Source organism: Dromaius novaehollandiae, chromosome 4, assembly GCF_036370855.1.
Source record: "Dromaius novaehollandiae isolate bDroNov1 chromosome 4, bDroNov1.hap1, whole genome shotgun sequence".
NCBI lineage: Eukaryota > Metazoa > Chordata > Aves > Casuariiformes > Dromaiidae > Dromaius > Dromaius novaehollandiae.
In genome coordinates this window covers 31,841,404-31,855,090 of record NC_088101.1, presented here as the reverse complement: position 1 = coordinate 31,855,090, position 13,687 = coordinate 31,841,404, and the positions used below count along the sequence as shown (strand labels likewise).

Here is a 13,687-nt window from a genome sequence, read left to right as displayed (position 1 = left end):
CAAAAATTTTAGTTTGCATTCATAATAGATTTGTTTGCAGGCTGATTCTAATGTAAGTCAAATATCTCATAGCATAATGTCACATCATGTCATCTCAAAACATAATATACTGGTTTTTAAAATTAAATGAAATAGTCTGAGGCTGATGTGTTGTCAAACAGCTGAGTCACAAACTGTTTAATTTCAACATAGAACTGAAACACTTTTTTACTTAGAGAATAAGATGAGGTATTTCTATCAGCTGTAAGCAGCACCTTTCATGATGTTTCTTTTTCAATAGGACTAGATCAAAGTATATTTCAACTTTTATAGTATGACTACTATTACTGAAATAAACCAGATATTAAATTAATATTTTGCTTTAAAGTTCACTTGGATTTTGTTAATTCAAAACATTGAAATGTGTACATTCCCTTTACAGAGGAAGTTTACTTTGGATATTTTTATTCTGATTTGAAACTAAACTAAATCTAAAAATGTTGGTATCCCTCACAAGACAGAATTTTTTAGATTTCCCCGTCTATAACCAGTACTGAAGAAGAGATAAGAGTGTGATTTAGAATGCTGATAATTTAAGAAAAAATGTTTGTCAAAGACATACATTGTTATTCTAAAACTAAGTGTTAAAATGACTTATTTATTTAAAAAATCAAATAAAATGGAAGAAAATGATCCTTGACACTAACATCTGAGCACTGGAGGAATCACTATATTATAAAGATATTCTAAAGACAATGTACAGTGCAATGCAATTGATGCACTGTTTATTGACTTTAGTGGATATTGGATAGAGTTTTTTCTCAAGAAAGCAGCAGAAATTTGTCATGACTGGTAAGAGCCAAAATAGCAAGTGATTGTAATAAAACTGTAAAAAAAAGAAAAAAAAATGATGATTTATTCAGCTGCTCTATGAGTACTGAAATTTTCTTCAGTGACTATCTGATAAATGTATAAAACCATTAAGCTAATAAAAATCCTACATTATAAATGCAGAATAATAATTAATGCCAGATGCATTAAATTAATTAAATCCTTTCTGAATCAATCTGCGTTATAATGACTATAGTCGTGTGGTTGGAATCTCTTAAAACAATGTTTTATCAAGGTGCCTTCAGTACAGCAAGGCAAGTGTTTCATCTTCATTTTTATTCTGAAAAGTTATGAGGAGGAGGAGTTCTTCAACCGGTTGGTTTGTTTTCCCTGTTTTCGAGTCAGACTTTCTGCTGTATATTTATTGCTGCCAGGCTTTTCCCAGTACCTTCTGTTCCGGAGCGCCTGAACGCGGAGGCAGTGATGATGGGAGAGGTACTGGATTATGCTGTGTCATGTCGCCGCGGGCTTTCTGCATGACAGAAGATCTTTAAAATCATTTAAAGGGCATCCTGGCCCAAAACAAGGTAATGTCAAATCCCCCCCCGAAATCCTACAGAGCCAAAAAACAACTTAGCAATTTTTCTGCCACTTTGAAATCTTTCAAATAACCCGTGACGGATGGAAAATGAATTCCGTTTTGGCAGAGAGTCTGGCCCCACATTTGTATTAATGCAGTAACATGTTAAGCTATTTTCAGAAAATTAATTATTTTATTAGTTAATACCTTGTTTAACCTTTTGTAAGTGTAGTAGAGGGAACTAGATAGGTGTGTAGGATTTCTTTAGCAGTAAAATACTAATAAATATTCTTTGCCAAGAATTTTTTAGTTCAGTCATGTTTATTCTAAATTTTACTATTTAGGTCATGCAGAGCCTTGATTTTTCCTCTTTGTGGAGGAATTCCTGTTTCTAATACAGGCCTAAGCACATTCTATAAATGTACCCATACATGTGTAGAAATGACTATATCAAGCTTTGGAATAGAGTTTCTTCCCTTGGTCAGGTTAAAGAACGCAAACTATGTAATTCAGTAGATCATGTGCTTATAGAGGCATATAACTTCAGCTAATGTTTCATGATCAGCTGCATCCTCAGCTAATATGTAAGGTAATATACCATCAGTCATTTGAGACGTGACTATCCCAACCGTTTGCTGCAGCAAATGCTTCCTGTCTCGCGAGGTTAGAGGAGCATGGGAACGCAGGATGCCCCGAACCATCTAGTCCCCTTCCTTGCAAATCCTTCCCATTTTCTTCTTTTGCTGTCCATCCCCACCTACTTTTGTAAAATATGGCATACGTTTATGGCTCAGTCTACACTCCTGGTAAATTTTTACTATTCAGGTGGTTTTTCCAAGAGTTTGTAGATCAAGAGAAGCGCCACAGTTGCCTCACTTTTTAAAATGTCCTTACTATTGGAATTAGCCTGTGTACAGTCTCTTTTGTGCTGCCAGCTCTACGCAGTCCCTTTTGTGATGCTAATCACAAAGTGTATTAAAGTGTATTTCACAGAAGATGTCACTTCATGGCGATATTTGATCAATATTTGCTCTGGAATCTACTTTATTATTGCATCTGCTGGGAGCCATTCAGCAACATCAAAGCTAAATTTGCAGTCCTTTCCTAAATATATTGAGCCCTTTCCAGTCATGAACTCTTCAGTGATTCTTAAAGCTATAAAATCAATATAAATTTCTAAGCAAGGGCTTTTCGAAATCTTACACAGGTGCACTCAACTACCTTTTTGCAGACAGCCTGAAGAAAGGGAGTTTTATTTAGGAAAACCTCCAGAAATGCTTAAGTGAGCCCTGCTTGCCAAGTGGTTTTATTTGCTCAAGGAGGGCATTTGAGCACAAAGAGAAATTCCAAGGCTCTTATGAGCAAAATGGCAGCGGAGGCAGTGGAGAGCTGGTGTGGTATTCGCTAATTTACGCAAGAGTGATGCATGACTCTGTTTGAGAGACCTATCTGCAAATCCTTGTTTGTTTGTGATGAAGGAAAAGAAATGCCAAATAATGTCCACAGCAGGTAGGAGCAAATCTGATAAAGAGAAATGCTGATATAAAAAATGCATGGCTTTTGTTGAATTTCTGCTGCACATGATATTAAAAGTAATTTACTCACATTTTTCATTACATAATGATAATGATTTTATCTGTAGACCATAATTAATACATGATGGGAAGATTCCTGTGGTTAAAATGCATTATAAGCTATCAGAGCTGGAAACAAACACAGCATGGGTTTTACTTTTTTTGTTTGCTGTTTGGTTTCTATAAGTCCGAGCAAAGATTCTGCTTTTTAGATACATTTTCCCAGTGTTTCAATATGGCCAGACTGGTAATATCACAGTGAGAAGAAACATTTTTCATAAGCATAAAACATGCAACTTTGATGAAAGGGTAAACTTTTCATTTTTAGAGTGAAATCCTTTTAAATAAGGTACTGTAAATAGACCAATATGCATGCAGAAGCAGAAGGAAATATTTCATTTTTATCACTTAGGAAAACGATAATTAACATAGAATAACATTAGGTGTAGTAACAGATATCCTGTAGTACGTAAATGTGACTTTTAACTGTCACTTCCAGAAGCAATTCCGTGTATACTTTAAAAGCACTGGTTCCCAAGATAATTTTTGTTTGAACACTAGCGTTTGATTTGTTTGATATACTTGACCACGTGCCTATTTGATGCTAACTTTATAATTTGAGTACTTTTTGCCTGTTGTCTGGTAAAAGTACCTTGACTGGAGATCTTTGTATCACTGAGTCAGGCAGGTTTCGTTTTGCTCCTCTTCACTTGCTTTCAGCACTGCACAGGAAATTCTGTCAGTATGTTTGCTTCTCACTTTAGTGACTGTCAGAAATAATCAGCTCACTGTCTCACATTTATTCAGGTGCAAATAGAAGCTGCGCTTTGCCATACAAATACCAAGGGATGCATCTATAGAGCACTAGCCCTTTTAAATAAAATAGTATAAACAGAACAAGATGCATGCAGATGCATAAACAAATGCTGTGTTCAACCAAAGTGTAAATAAATTCTGGTCTGGTAATCCATAATTTTTGGTGGATATGTCCTGTAAATATTAAGAGGTAAATTCCATTGGGAAAATTGGTTTTGTTGTCAAGTGAGTGAACAGTAAACAAATACACAAAGTGATTATTAAATTTTTAGTAATGCATATATACTATTGTAATTTTTTTCTAAACAGAAACCTAGAATTAATCAGTTGTCACCTTTGCCTTTTATTTTGAATAATGGACATTTGTATACTGAACTGTTTGTAGATTTCTTTGTTGCTACTTAAGACAAAAGAAAAATTGCAATTTGATTATGTAAGTACTACCTTCAGGACTCTTACAAGTCCTGAGACATTTTCATTTTAAGTCTGCAGCAGAACATGAGGGAGCAGAGTCTGTTTTACTGACTATGGAATGATAAAGGGAGGTTAAGATTTCAGGGCTCACTTCTGCAAGGTACTGCATTCAGGCCAGAACATTTCATGGTTGAGAAACTAAGACCTAATTTTAGAGGAGCTGTGTAGGATCTCAAGTAAATCATCTCATTTATCAGCTTTTTCAAGCTCCTTCTGCTTACATTGTTAGCTTAAAAATGCAGTGGAGCCCAGTTACTATGAGTTGTGTTACCGTGAATAAACAAAAATATGACAATGCTATTGGTAGGGCTGGATGGCTACAAATTATGCTAATCTACTAGGAATTAGGCAATGTGGTTGTAAAATCAATTTACAAGTTAAACTGAATCAGTATATCAGTATAGATGAATAATCATATTGAACTACATCATCACTGGTCAAACCACTAACTGAATGTACCTAGTAATCAAATTAGGAGGCAGCTTCAGCTTCACTCAATGTACGACACCCAAAGCAGATGGCGTCAACAGCTCAAGTGGCTCATTTAGCTGAGTCACAGTATCCAGAAGAGCAGGTAATCTTTTGAACACTGAAACACTAGTCAAACTAATGTACTTAATGAATCTCCGTTGACTGGCGAAGGCAACGGAAGGGGCATTTTCTTATCACGATGTTGGAGTGATGTTGGAGGGAAAAAAAAAAAAACAGACCCATATTCCAGAACGTATTTTTCCTAATTTTTAATTACATCATCAAAATTTTTCTTACCAGCAGGAAAAATGACTCTCTCCTTCTAGGTCAACCACACATGTATTAGGACTCCATGGAGATATTTCTTCTGGCGCTGATCACGTCTGTTCGTGAAATTGGATAATCTCTCCGGTGATGTCCCAGAGAAGGATCGCTCTGCTAGCCTGGTTTAGGAGGTCTTACAGGTGAGAGATGTAAAAGGTATCTACATGTGGATCTGAAGTACCATTAGGTATGAATATGCAGTATAAATCTAAACAAATTCAATAAAATACTGTACCAGTTCTGTTAGGAAAAAAATAATAATTTAACTTGTTCCAGAGAAAACAATTTCTTAAAATTCTCACATATGTTTGCAGTATTTTGAAAAGAAACGTAACTAGCCAACGACTAAGATGACTGGATTAAAAAACATAAAATGTAAAGGGTGTCACTGACCCAGCACCCGCCGCTGCCTCCTCCTCTCTCTTTTTCTTCCTATAGTCCATGACTCTTTTGGTCAGCACTGCTTAGCTCTGCTACTTTCAAGATTACCTTTTCTACCACCTAACAGTTTCGACCTCTCCTGCTTTTGCTGACAAAACTTATAAAGTATTAGATATAGCTGCCAGGATAGGAGAGCGGGAAAGAAAGCAACAGGTGGCAGGATTTCCCACATTTCTGACTCAAATCTTCTGTTTTTTTAATAAACGTGTAGGGAAAACTTCCTCACCTTTTTATTTTTTTGCAAATGCACACTGCTGAAGACTATACAGCTATAAAGAAATCACTCCTGCTTAATGTTCTTTTATGAGTTTGGTTCCATTGTTTAGAAAATTAAAATTGATTTTTTTTGCCCCTCATCTTCCTATGTGGGACTAAAAGTGTCATGTTTTGACATGGTTTGAGACTATTCATTATCCTCATCATCAGAATAGTGCAAGATGTGGATTTTAAGAAGTATAAAAGTGCTTTGAATATTGGATGCCTTTAAGAAAGGCATCTCCTCTATGGCTTTCTATCAAAATGATGATAATTGAAGCATCAGCCAAAAAGACCACTCTGGATTATGAAACCTCTTGCTATGCTCTATGCTTATCACAATATACCAGTACAAAATACCAGTACTTTGGGATCAGTGTTATCAGCATTTTCACTGAACGCTTTAGCATACATCAGAGCTGTTGGACGAACCCAGGTTTGTTACCCCAACCTCCAGGTTTCTTAGTTATTACTTAAATGTCTACCTGGGGTATTTAAATGCCGTGCAATGATTTATTGATTCATTAGACAATTTTGTAATAATGGCATATTACTCCAGTATCTGACAAAATCTAAATAATTTATGTTTTGATGACTCAGACTCGCATATATTTCAGAAAAGCTATGGGTCAAATTAAAAACTACTATATGAAATAAATTTTCTGCAGCATCAGAACAATGTTCTCCTCTTTCAAAGCTCCAGGTACTGCAAGGCCTAAGGAGTGTATCATTGGCAAGTCAAGAGAGAAAGCAAAAACACCTATATCTGAGTCTAGAGCCTATCAACAGATTATCAAAGAGTAAAGAAAGATAGTTGGGAAGGGACATAGGATGAACTATCTAAAATCTGAGCATCTTTAGTTTAGGAAAAAATAAGAAAAGGCATTAGTAAAAGTACTGTTTTAATTTTATAGTATAGCAGGTAATATAATACAGTTTGTTTGGCCTACTGTGTTTTTAGATTTCCATCTTGAAGTCCTTAAAATGTGATCACTTACTGAAGGTAATTTTCTCTAACAAACCAAATACAACATTTCAGGGTCAGGAAAAACAAGGGATATTGTGTTAATGTGAGAAAGCTCAAAACTTGAATAACCACGCAAAACTTTAGAGAGACTGATTCAGAACAGTGACCACTTCTGTGGATCATTACTTACTATCTTGTGTTTCACAGCTAAGTGGATTAAATACCAGATATGGGAAAGTTAACAGTTTTTCATTGAATTTAAGATAAAAATGGAGAAATGATTGACCCATTAAAGACATACTGACAATATAGATATCTTAACTTTGGTTATAATTTAGGTAAGTTTGGAGGATGATCTAAGTGTAAACAAATCTCAAAATGTATATGCTTCCTACTCTTTCTTGCCTCTTCATTTCTTTAATGAAACATGCAGAAGTTTAAATCAACCTAAGGAATGAGGCAAATAAGGGATATTTATGAGGACTTTGCAAATGCAGAAGTGTCATTGAAGAAAAGAAATAGTGTGCATGAATCTTTGCACAAATTGTTTCATTCACTGAAGTATTAATCTGTATCTTTTATTGTTTCGTTTTTGTTATCCTAACAATTGCGTGTACTGCTGACATGATAGAAACTTTTATCTATCTGCAAGATATGTTTGCCAGAGGGAATTTGTAAAAGAATGAACTTAAACATCCAAAATCTGAACCTGAACCTCCCTGTCCGCCCCTTTGCAGTGTAAAAGAGAAGATTTAGTCAAGGTCAAAGAGTCCATTAAGCAATTCACAGGGACGAGCCCACATCCTGCAGACTTGGAGCTGGAGACTGCATGTGCCTCCCCTACTTACACATGCCCCACAGCAGGATAATTGGGACCTCATTAATGCGCCTTAGGAGAATGACTTACAAACTGGAACCACTCCAAAAAATCAAGATTCCTAATTAATAACATCAGTCAGGGATAGCTGTCCTATAGGAATGCTGTGAGTCAGATCCTAAGCACAGTTAAAGTGTCTGACTACGCCTTATTCCAGCTTAAATCCACAGAGACATTTGTGGAACAGTCACATAAGCATAATAAATTTTGGTCCTAATTGAAAATGTGGTATGCTTAAAGCCCCTAATAATGACTTGCATGTAAAGATGGTTGCTCATATAATTTTAGATTTATACTATTATCCAAGTCACATTAAAAATCCATAGTTAGTAACACAATTTAGCAATGCTTTAACTTCGAAGCCATTATTTAAACAGAGCAAGAACAAATAGCAGGTAGTCATTTGCCCACGATACCCTCGTTTCACTGAAACAAATTAGCTTAGTGAGAAAGTTTTAGAAGATCATCAATTTTATGAAGTGGCGATGCTGACGGCTTCTGCTCTCCGCAGGGTTTGTGTGCAGCTTCGCTTTCTACCAGCAGGCAGAGCTAGCAATATGCACAGCCAATTTGCTCATCTCCTCACGCCTCTACGAAAGCCCGGGGCAGCGGGATCCCGTCTGCTCGCTTTTCCTGCGACCAGGGGCTTCTGCAGCAGCAGCAGCATGGGAAGAGCGGGCCCAAAAGGCCATCCTGTCACTGGTGCCCCTCACTGGTGGCACAGCTTTACCCTATTTATTTGTTTCTTTCTGGTGCCACCGAGGAAAGAAAAACATATTGCTGTCATTTGGATTTCCCTTTATATAGCCATTTTCTACTTAGCGAACAAAATTACAATGGCATTCTCATGCAGTGTTATACCGTAAAGGATTTGCTTTTCTCAGCCTGTTTGTGAGCCTGTCTTTTCTCACTTTCTGTGACGCATAGTGTAAAAAAAAATGTACTCAGAATACAAAGGAAAAACATTCTACGTTTGCACTACATGCTAAGTTTCCAGTGCTGCACACTACTGCTGACATTTGAAATCAAATTTCAAGCGATCTGGGTGGTATTTAAAAAAAAAAATCAGTTATTTATTTCCCAGTCATTTGCATCATCTTTTAAAACAGTCTTTAACAAAGTGTTTAACTGTTTACTGTTTACTAACTAATCTTTTACTGACTGTTTAACTGTTTGTGTCACCCTAAATGTTAATAGTGAATATAATAATTGTTAATAGAAACACCTTTTAAGATTACTAAAAGCATATGGATTTCCACATGATTCACCTAGGCACACCTGGATCTCTGTTAGCCACCTTCTCTATTTAACTCACGGGCAGGATGATGACATGCAGGCAACAGTGTGGTAAAATGCAGTAAGCCACTGTAGAAAACTGACCCTGACTATGCTAATCACAACCCCTTATCAAAACATGGTTTTGCAACACAATCCTGCAATTATGTTGTCTTGTTTTTTAGCTCAGAATCAGCATTACAAAAACATAAGAAAAATGCTATAAAAATATGTTTGACTGCCCATATATATGAGTGCGTGCATGAGAAAGTTTTTCTCAGAATTTCTTCAGTTATTTGCCATTATTTGTTCTGTGATCTGGCGACTCAAAACACAGGTTGTCATTATCAGCTTTAAAAAGGGAGGCCAACGTGCATTCAGAAAGAAACTTGATGGCACATTCCTCTGCTTTTGCAAATAAGGTGAGCGTGCAACAATTTGAATGGTGACAGAGTAAAAATGAAGGTGAAGGCAAAGTCAGCAGTGGTTATGGTAACATGGCAACATTTGTCAAACCATCTGGATTTGCATAGTAGAAAAAAGCGTACAAAGAAAAATGTGATTAGTAGTATGTACCTCTTTCCTTGCAGTTTCCAGGAAGATCTTTCTTTTTCTTTGTTTAGCCGCTACCTAACTCCATCTGGGCCATGAGCTGCCCTAGAGACCAACGTTGTTTCAAGATGACAGTAAGTCTGGAGAAGCTGAACAATTTCTTAGGATGCCATATTAAAAAAAAAAAAAACAAAAAAAGATTATGATTAAACATCTGGATAATGCTGAAGTCTTGAATAGGATTGAAATTCAACTCCTTCGTTAATTCAGTTTGCACTCTTGCAACTGCAGTCAAATTTGTTACAAAAAGGTTAATAGTGATAGCTTTTCCCTACATTTGACTGTTTTATCTGTTCATGCTGTAAGCTGTTTGGGATAAAGGGTTCTACATATGTACATGTACAGCCTGTGATATTGGTTATAGTAACAGCCTGGAGGGACAGTTATTATGCAAATAATAAGCAATATTCAAAGGAAACATTGCTACAAGTGCCTCATGTGGAAAGTGTTCATTTTTTGACGATTGGCAGCATTATGGAAGTGTAAGATAAATTATCCTGAGTGCTTTAACTACAGAAATAAAAATAATATATGAAACAGAGAACATAATTTAGGAGAGTAGATGCCTTTCAGAGGGTCAGACACAGATGCATTTTATTTATTTGTGCAACAGTTCTGGCTACATATAATGCTAATTAATAATCACTTGAATAATAAGATTAAAGCTTGACAAAAATCACACCACATGAGTTTCAAGCCATATTAGTGGTGGCATTTCCCCCTTAGATTTCTGACTAATGAAGCAGAGGGCTAGTAGGGATTTGTAATTATTTGTATGCATATGTAATTACATCTGCACTCTTGGACATAATGAAATGGAGACACTGTACAGCAGGTCATTTCAAAAAAAAGGATAAGATGAAAAAAGAAAGTGGGGCAGTGGCTGTTAGCACTGCCTGTTGATCTAGTCGTTATGTTATTACTGACTGTTGAGAGTGAGAGAATCTGTCGTTAAACTATGATCCATGAAATCACTTAGGCATATGTATAACTTTAAACAGATAAACCTCAAACACTTTAGGCATAGGTGTAAATTTAAACATCTGTTTAACTCTATCCAATTGACTGCAATCTATTTCACCAAAATTTGAAACTGTAGTGAGAAATGTAAAAACATGCAACAAAACATGCAATCTTTTTCTTTTCCTTCATTAAGGACCAACATGATGTATCCATGTTTGTTTGAAAGCATTTTGTTTGAGAAGATTGAATGAAAAGTGAGAATTAATTGTTTATCAGTATTAACGTATTTTCATACTGCTGAAACTGAAAGCAAAAAAAAAGAAAGGAAGATGAGAAGGGAATTTTATTAAAATGATACTGAAGTAGATTAGGAAGTAAAGTGAAAATAATCTTCTACCTATATCCATCTATGCATTAATATACAGGTAACATTTGCTTTCCAACATTCCCTTTTTAACTATTTTGGGAAAGATTTCAAGTTTTTTTCTGTAATACCAACTTTTAATAGAGTCTATACAGACAAAACCGAAAAATAGGAAGCTGATGGAGCTGGAAGTAGTGAACATATTTGTGGTAATCTGTGTCCGTTTTTGATGTGTAGCTGAATAAAGTTGTCAGATTTCTAATGCACAGTGTTACAAGATGGTGAGTACTCTGTCCTGAAGATGTCACAGGGAATCACCGCCATGGAAATGGGGGCTGCAAAAGGAAAGTGGCCAGTGGCTGTTTTGACAGCCAAAAGATCTTTGGATCTCTCAGGGACCTTTTGGGTCCAAGGACAAATATGAACTTTGTCCCCCAAATTTGAAATGTCTGTATTTAGATCAAAATTACATTGAATGTAGTTTTTAAAAAAGGATTATACTAGAATTAGTTCAAAAGCAATAGAACCTACAAGATGGGATATTTTTAAAGAAAATGTTAAAAACTCTTCCTGGTTGACCAGACAAAATTTTGGCAAAAATCCTGTGGTAGGTAACCTTTGTGATGTGTCAAGTTTTGATTGCTGTCTTTTACAGAAGGAATTGAGTGAGAAAGATGCAGCTGATGTTTAGGACAGAGCTACTGTAAAAAAAATTCTCAGAGCCTTTGTATGAGAAAAATCTTACAATCAGAAAACTTATGTCTGGTTGTTATTAATGGACAGATGACTAAAGACCGTTCCCAACAGGAGCGGCACTGGGCAAATGTGGATGGTGTGGTGGACAAGGAGTAGGTTCAAAACAAGACGGAAATTACATTTGCTTTGCCAGTGATTATCAAAATCACTGCACAAGGAGCAACTGCTATGAAAGCCTTGATTCTATTTGGGAAATAAAACATTGGGACATATTCAATGTGCCTTTCTATAACTACCTGCAGTAGTCTGATTTTTACAGGCATTTATTTTGACATTTCATCTTGAATATTTCATTTAAAAAAAGAGTATATCTTTATAGCAAAGTACACACATTGCAAGTTTCCTGTGGGGATTTTGTCACCATTTTCCCCCTAATTTTTGTGGCATTATTTTTAAAGGTGTGGTTTAGCATATAGCTTTTATGAAATCAAAAGTTCATGAGCCTCCATGTAGACTCAGAGGCACACAGGACAAACTAGTGAGACCCTGTGTAATATTATGAAATAGGTTTTTGTGTAAAGACATAGTTACAAACAAATGGTGATAACTTTTATTTATATTTTATATGTATACACATAGTTACTACTTCTGGCAAAAGTATCTGAGAACTCGAAAATCGAGAGGCTCGTCATTCTTCCTTTCATTTACTGTCTACAAGTTTTTCCTCTTTTAAGTAAAAAAGACACTCTTCTATGTTTTTCTAGCTGAGAAGGCAGCAGTAACCCACCTTCGCTAAAATATTAGAGGCCAATACAGCTTCTAAAGTCTTAATTTATATGAATGTTTTGCATAGCTTTGGGGGATATGACTAGCATTCATCAAAAGAAACTAGCAGAGATCATGTTCAATACAAGAAGCTAGTTCTTCATGCAATGAGCAATTAGGCTGTAGAAGTTTTTGCTCAGAATGTTGTGGGTGCGAAGAGCCAAAATGGGCTGAAAACCAACCCCGCAAAGTCATGAGAGGAAAAACCCAACTGAGGGTCATTAAACACAAAAACACTGCTTTCAAGTGTTTCACAGAAGTCCCTTGAGCTGCAGCCTTCTAGGGGATAGGAGAATAATTTGTGGCTTTATTGCCCTTGTATTGCCCTTGTCTTGTTCTCATATTCTTCCCTAGCTAGCCATGAGTAACAACAGTCAAAGACAAAACACCAAATACATGAACTTTTGATCTGACACAGTGCTTTTCCTCTTATTTTTTTAGGAATAGTAAATTCTTAGCTCATAAGAGAATTAAAACAGTATTTGTGCTAAAATCAATGAAAACATATTCTACAGTTCTAGAAAAATGATTTAAATAGGAAGGCGTAAGTTGCATTGATGCTTTAGAGAAAAGCAATGATTCATAAATGGATAAGCAACAAATAAACAGACATCCAGGAACTGAACAGTGTTCTCTAGAATCACTTCTAGAATGACGTAAGTCTATTAAATAATTTTATTTTTCAGATTAAAAGATAATATGGTGTTTAAAATTCAGTATGTCTTCTATGTTGCACAGTTAGATTAAGTCAGTCAGTGGTAACTTTTTTTCAAGTTCCCTCCTGGATCAATGCCCCCCAAGAACATCAGTATCAAACAGGCAAGGGAATTTACAATTTTAGTTCTCAGAAATGTAACTTTTAAAATCACTTGCTATGAAAATTAATGCTAATGAAAACTTTTGCTAATGCAAAAGAGTCAATTTAAGAATGAGTCTTTGCAGTAATTAATGAAAGCAGAAAGTTCCTGCAACGATACTGGAAACCATGAAACACTCATTCTACTAAATTAATCTGACCTGTTAAATTGAAGAATCTGTTAGAAATCCATTTTAATCCAGTGCTGACACTGTGGGAACTCTTCTGATAACTATTTGATCATATGACAAGGCATTATCATCGCTTAACAAAGTGTAAGGTATGTCTTCTTTCATTTTGCAAGGAGAAAACTCGCAGGAAAAATCTTCAGTTAAAGAAGACATGACTTGTTATTGATGGTAAAGGCACATTATGATCTTCTTCAGTCCTGGAGAGGATCTGAGTTATGAGCCCCCAAAAAATTACTGAAAACTTTCCTTCTGCTTCTGTGAATAGTAAGTCTGTAGATGGTTATCCTTTAATTTGAATCTTAGCCACAGTTATTAG

At 35.7% G+C, this 13,687-nt stretch overlaps 1 long non-coding RNA gene across 1 annotated transcript; it reads right to left on the bottom strand.

The window, feature by feature from the left end:
* Positions 1 to 215: 215 nt before the first annotated feature.
* LOC112986734 (uncharacterized) lies at positions 216 to 13,473 on the bottom strand. The gene is made up of 5 exons (XR_003260108.2): positions 13,342 to 13,473; positions 9,441 to 9,576; positions 5,023 to 5,182; positions 3,617 to 3,686; positions 216 to 1,342 (listed from the first exon to the last, which is right to left on the bottom strand). It is a non-coding gene; the product is annotated as an uncharacterized LOC112986734 (long non-coding RNA).
* Between the last annotated feature and the right edge of the window lie 214 nt (positions 13,474 to 13,687).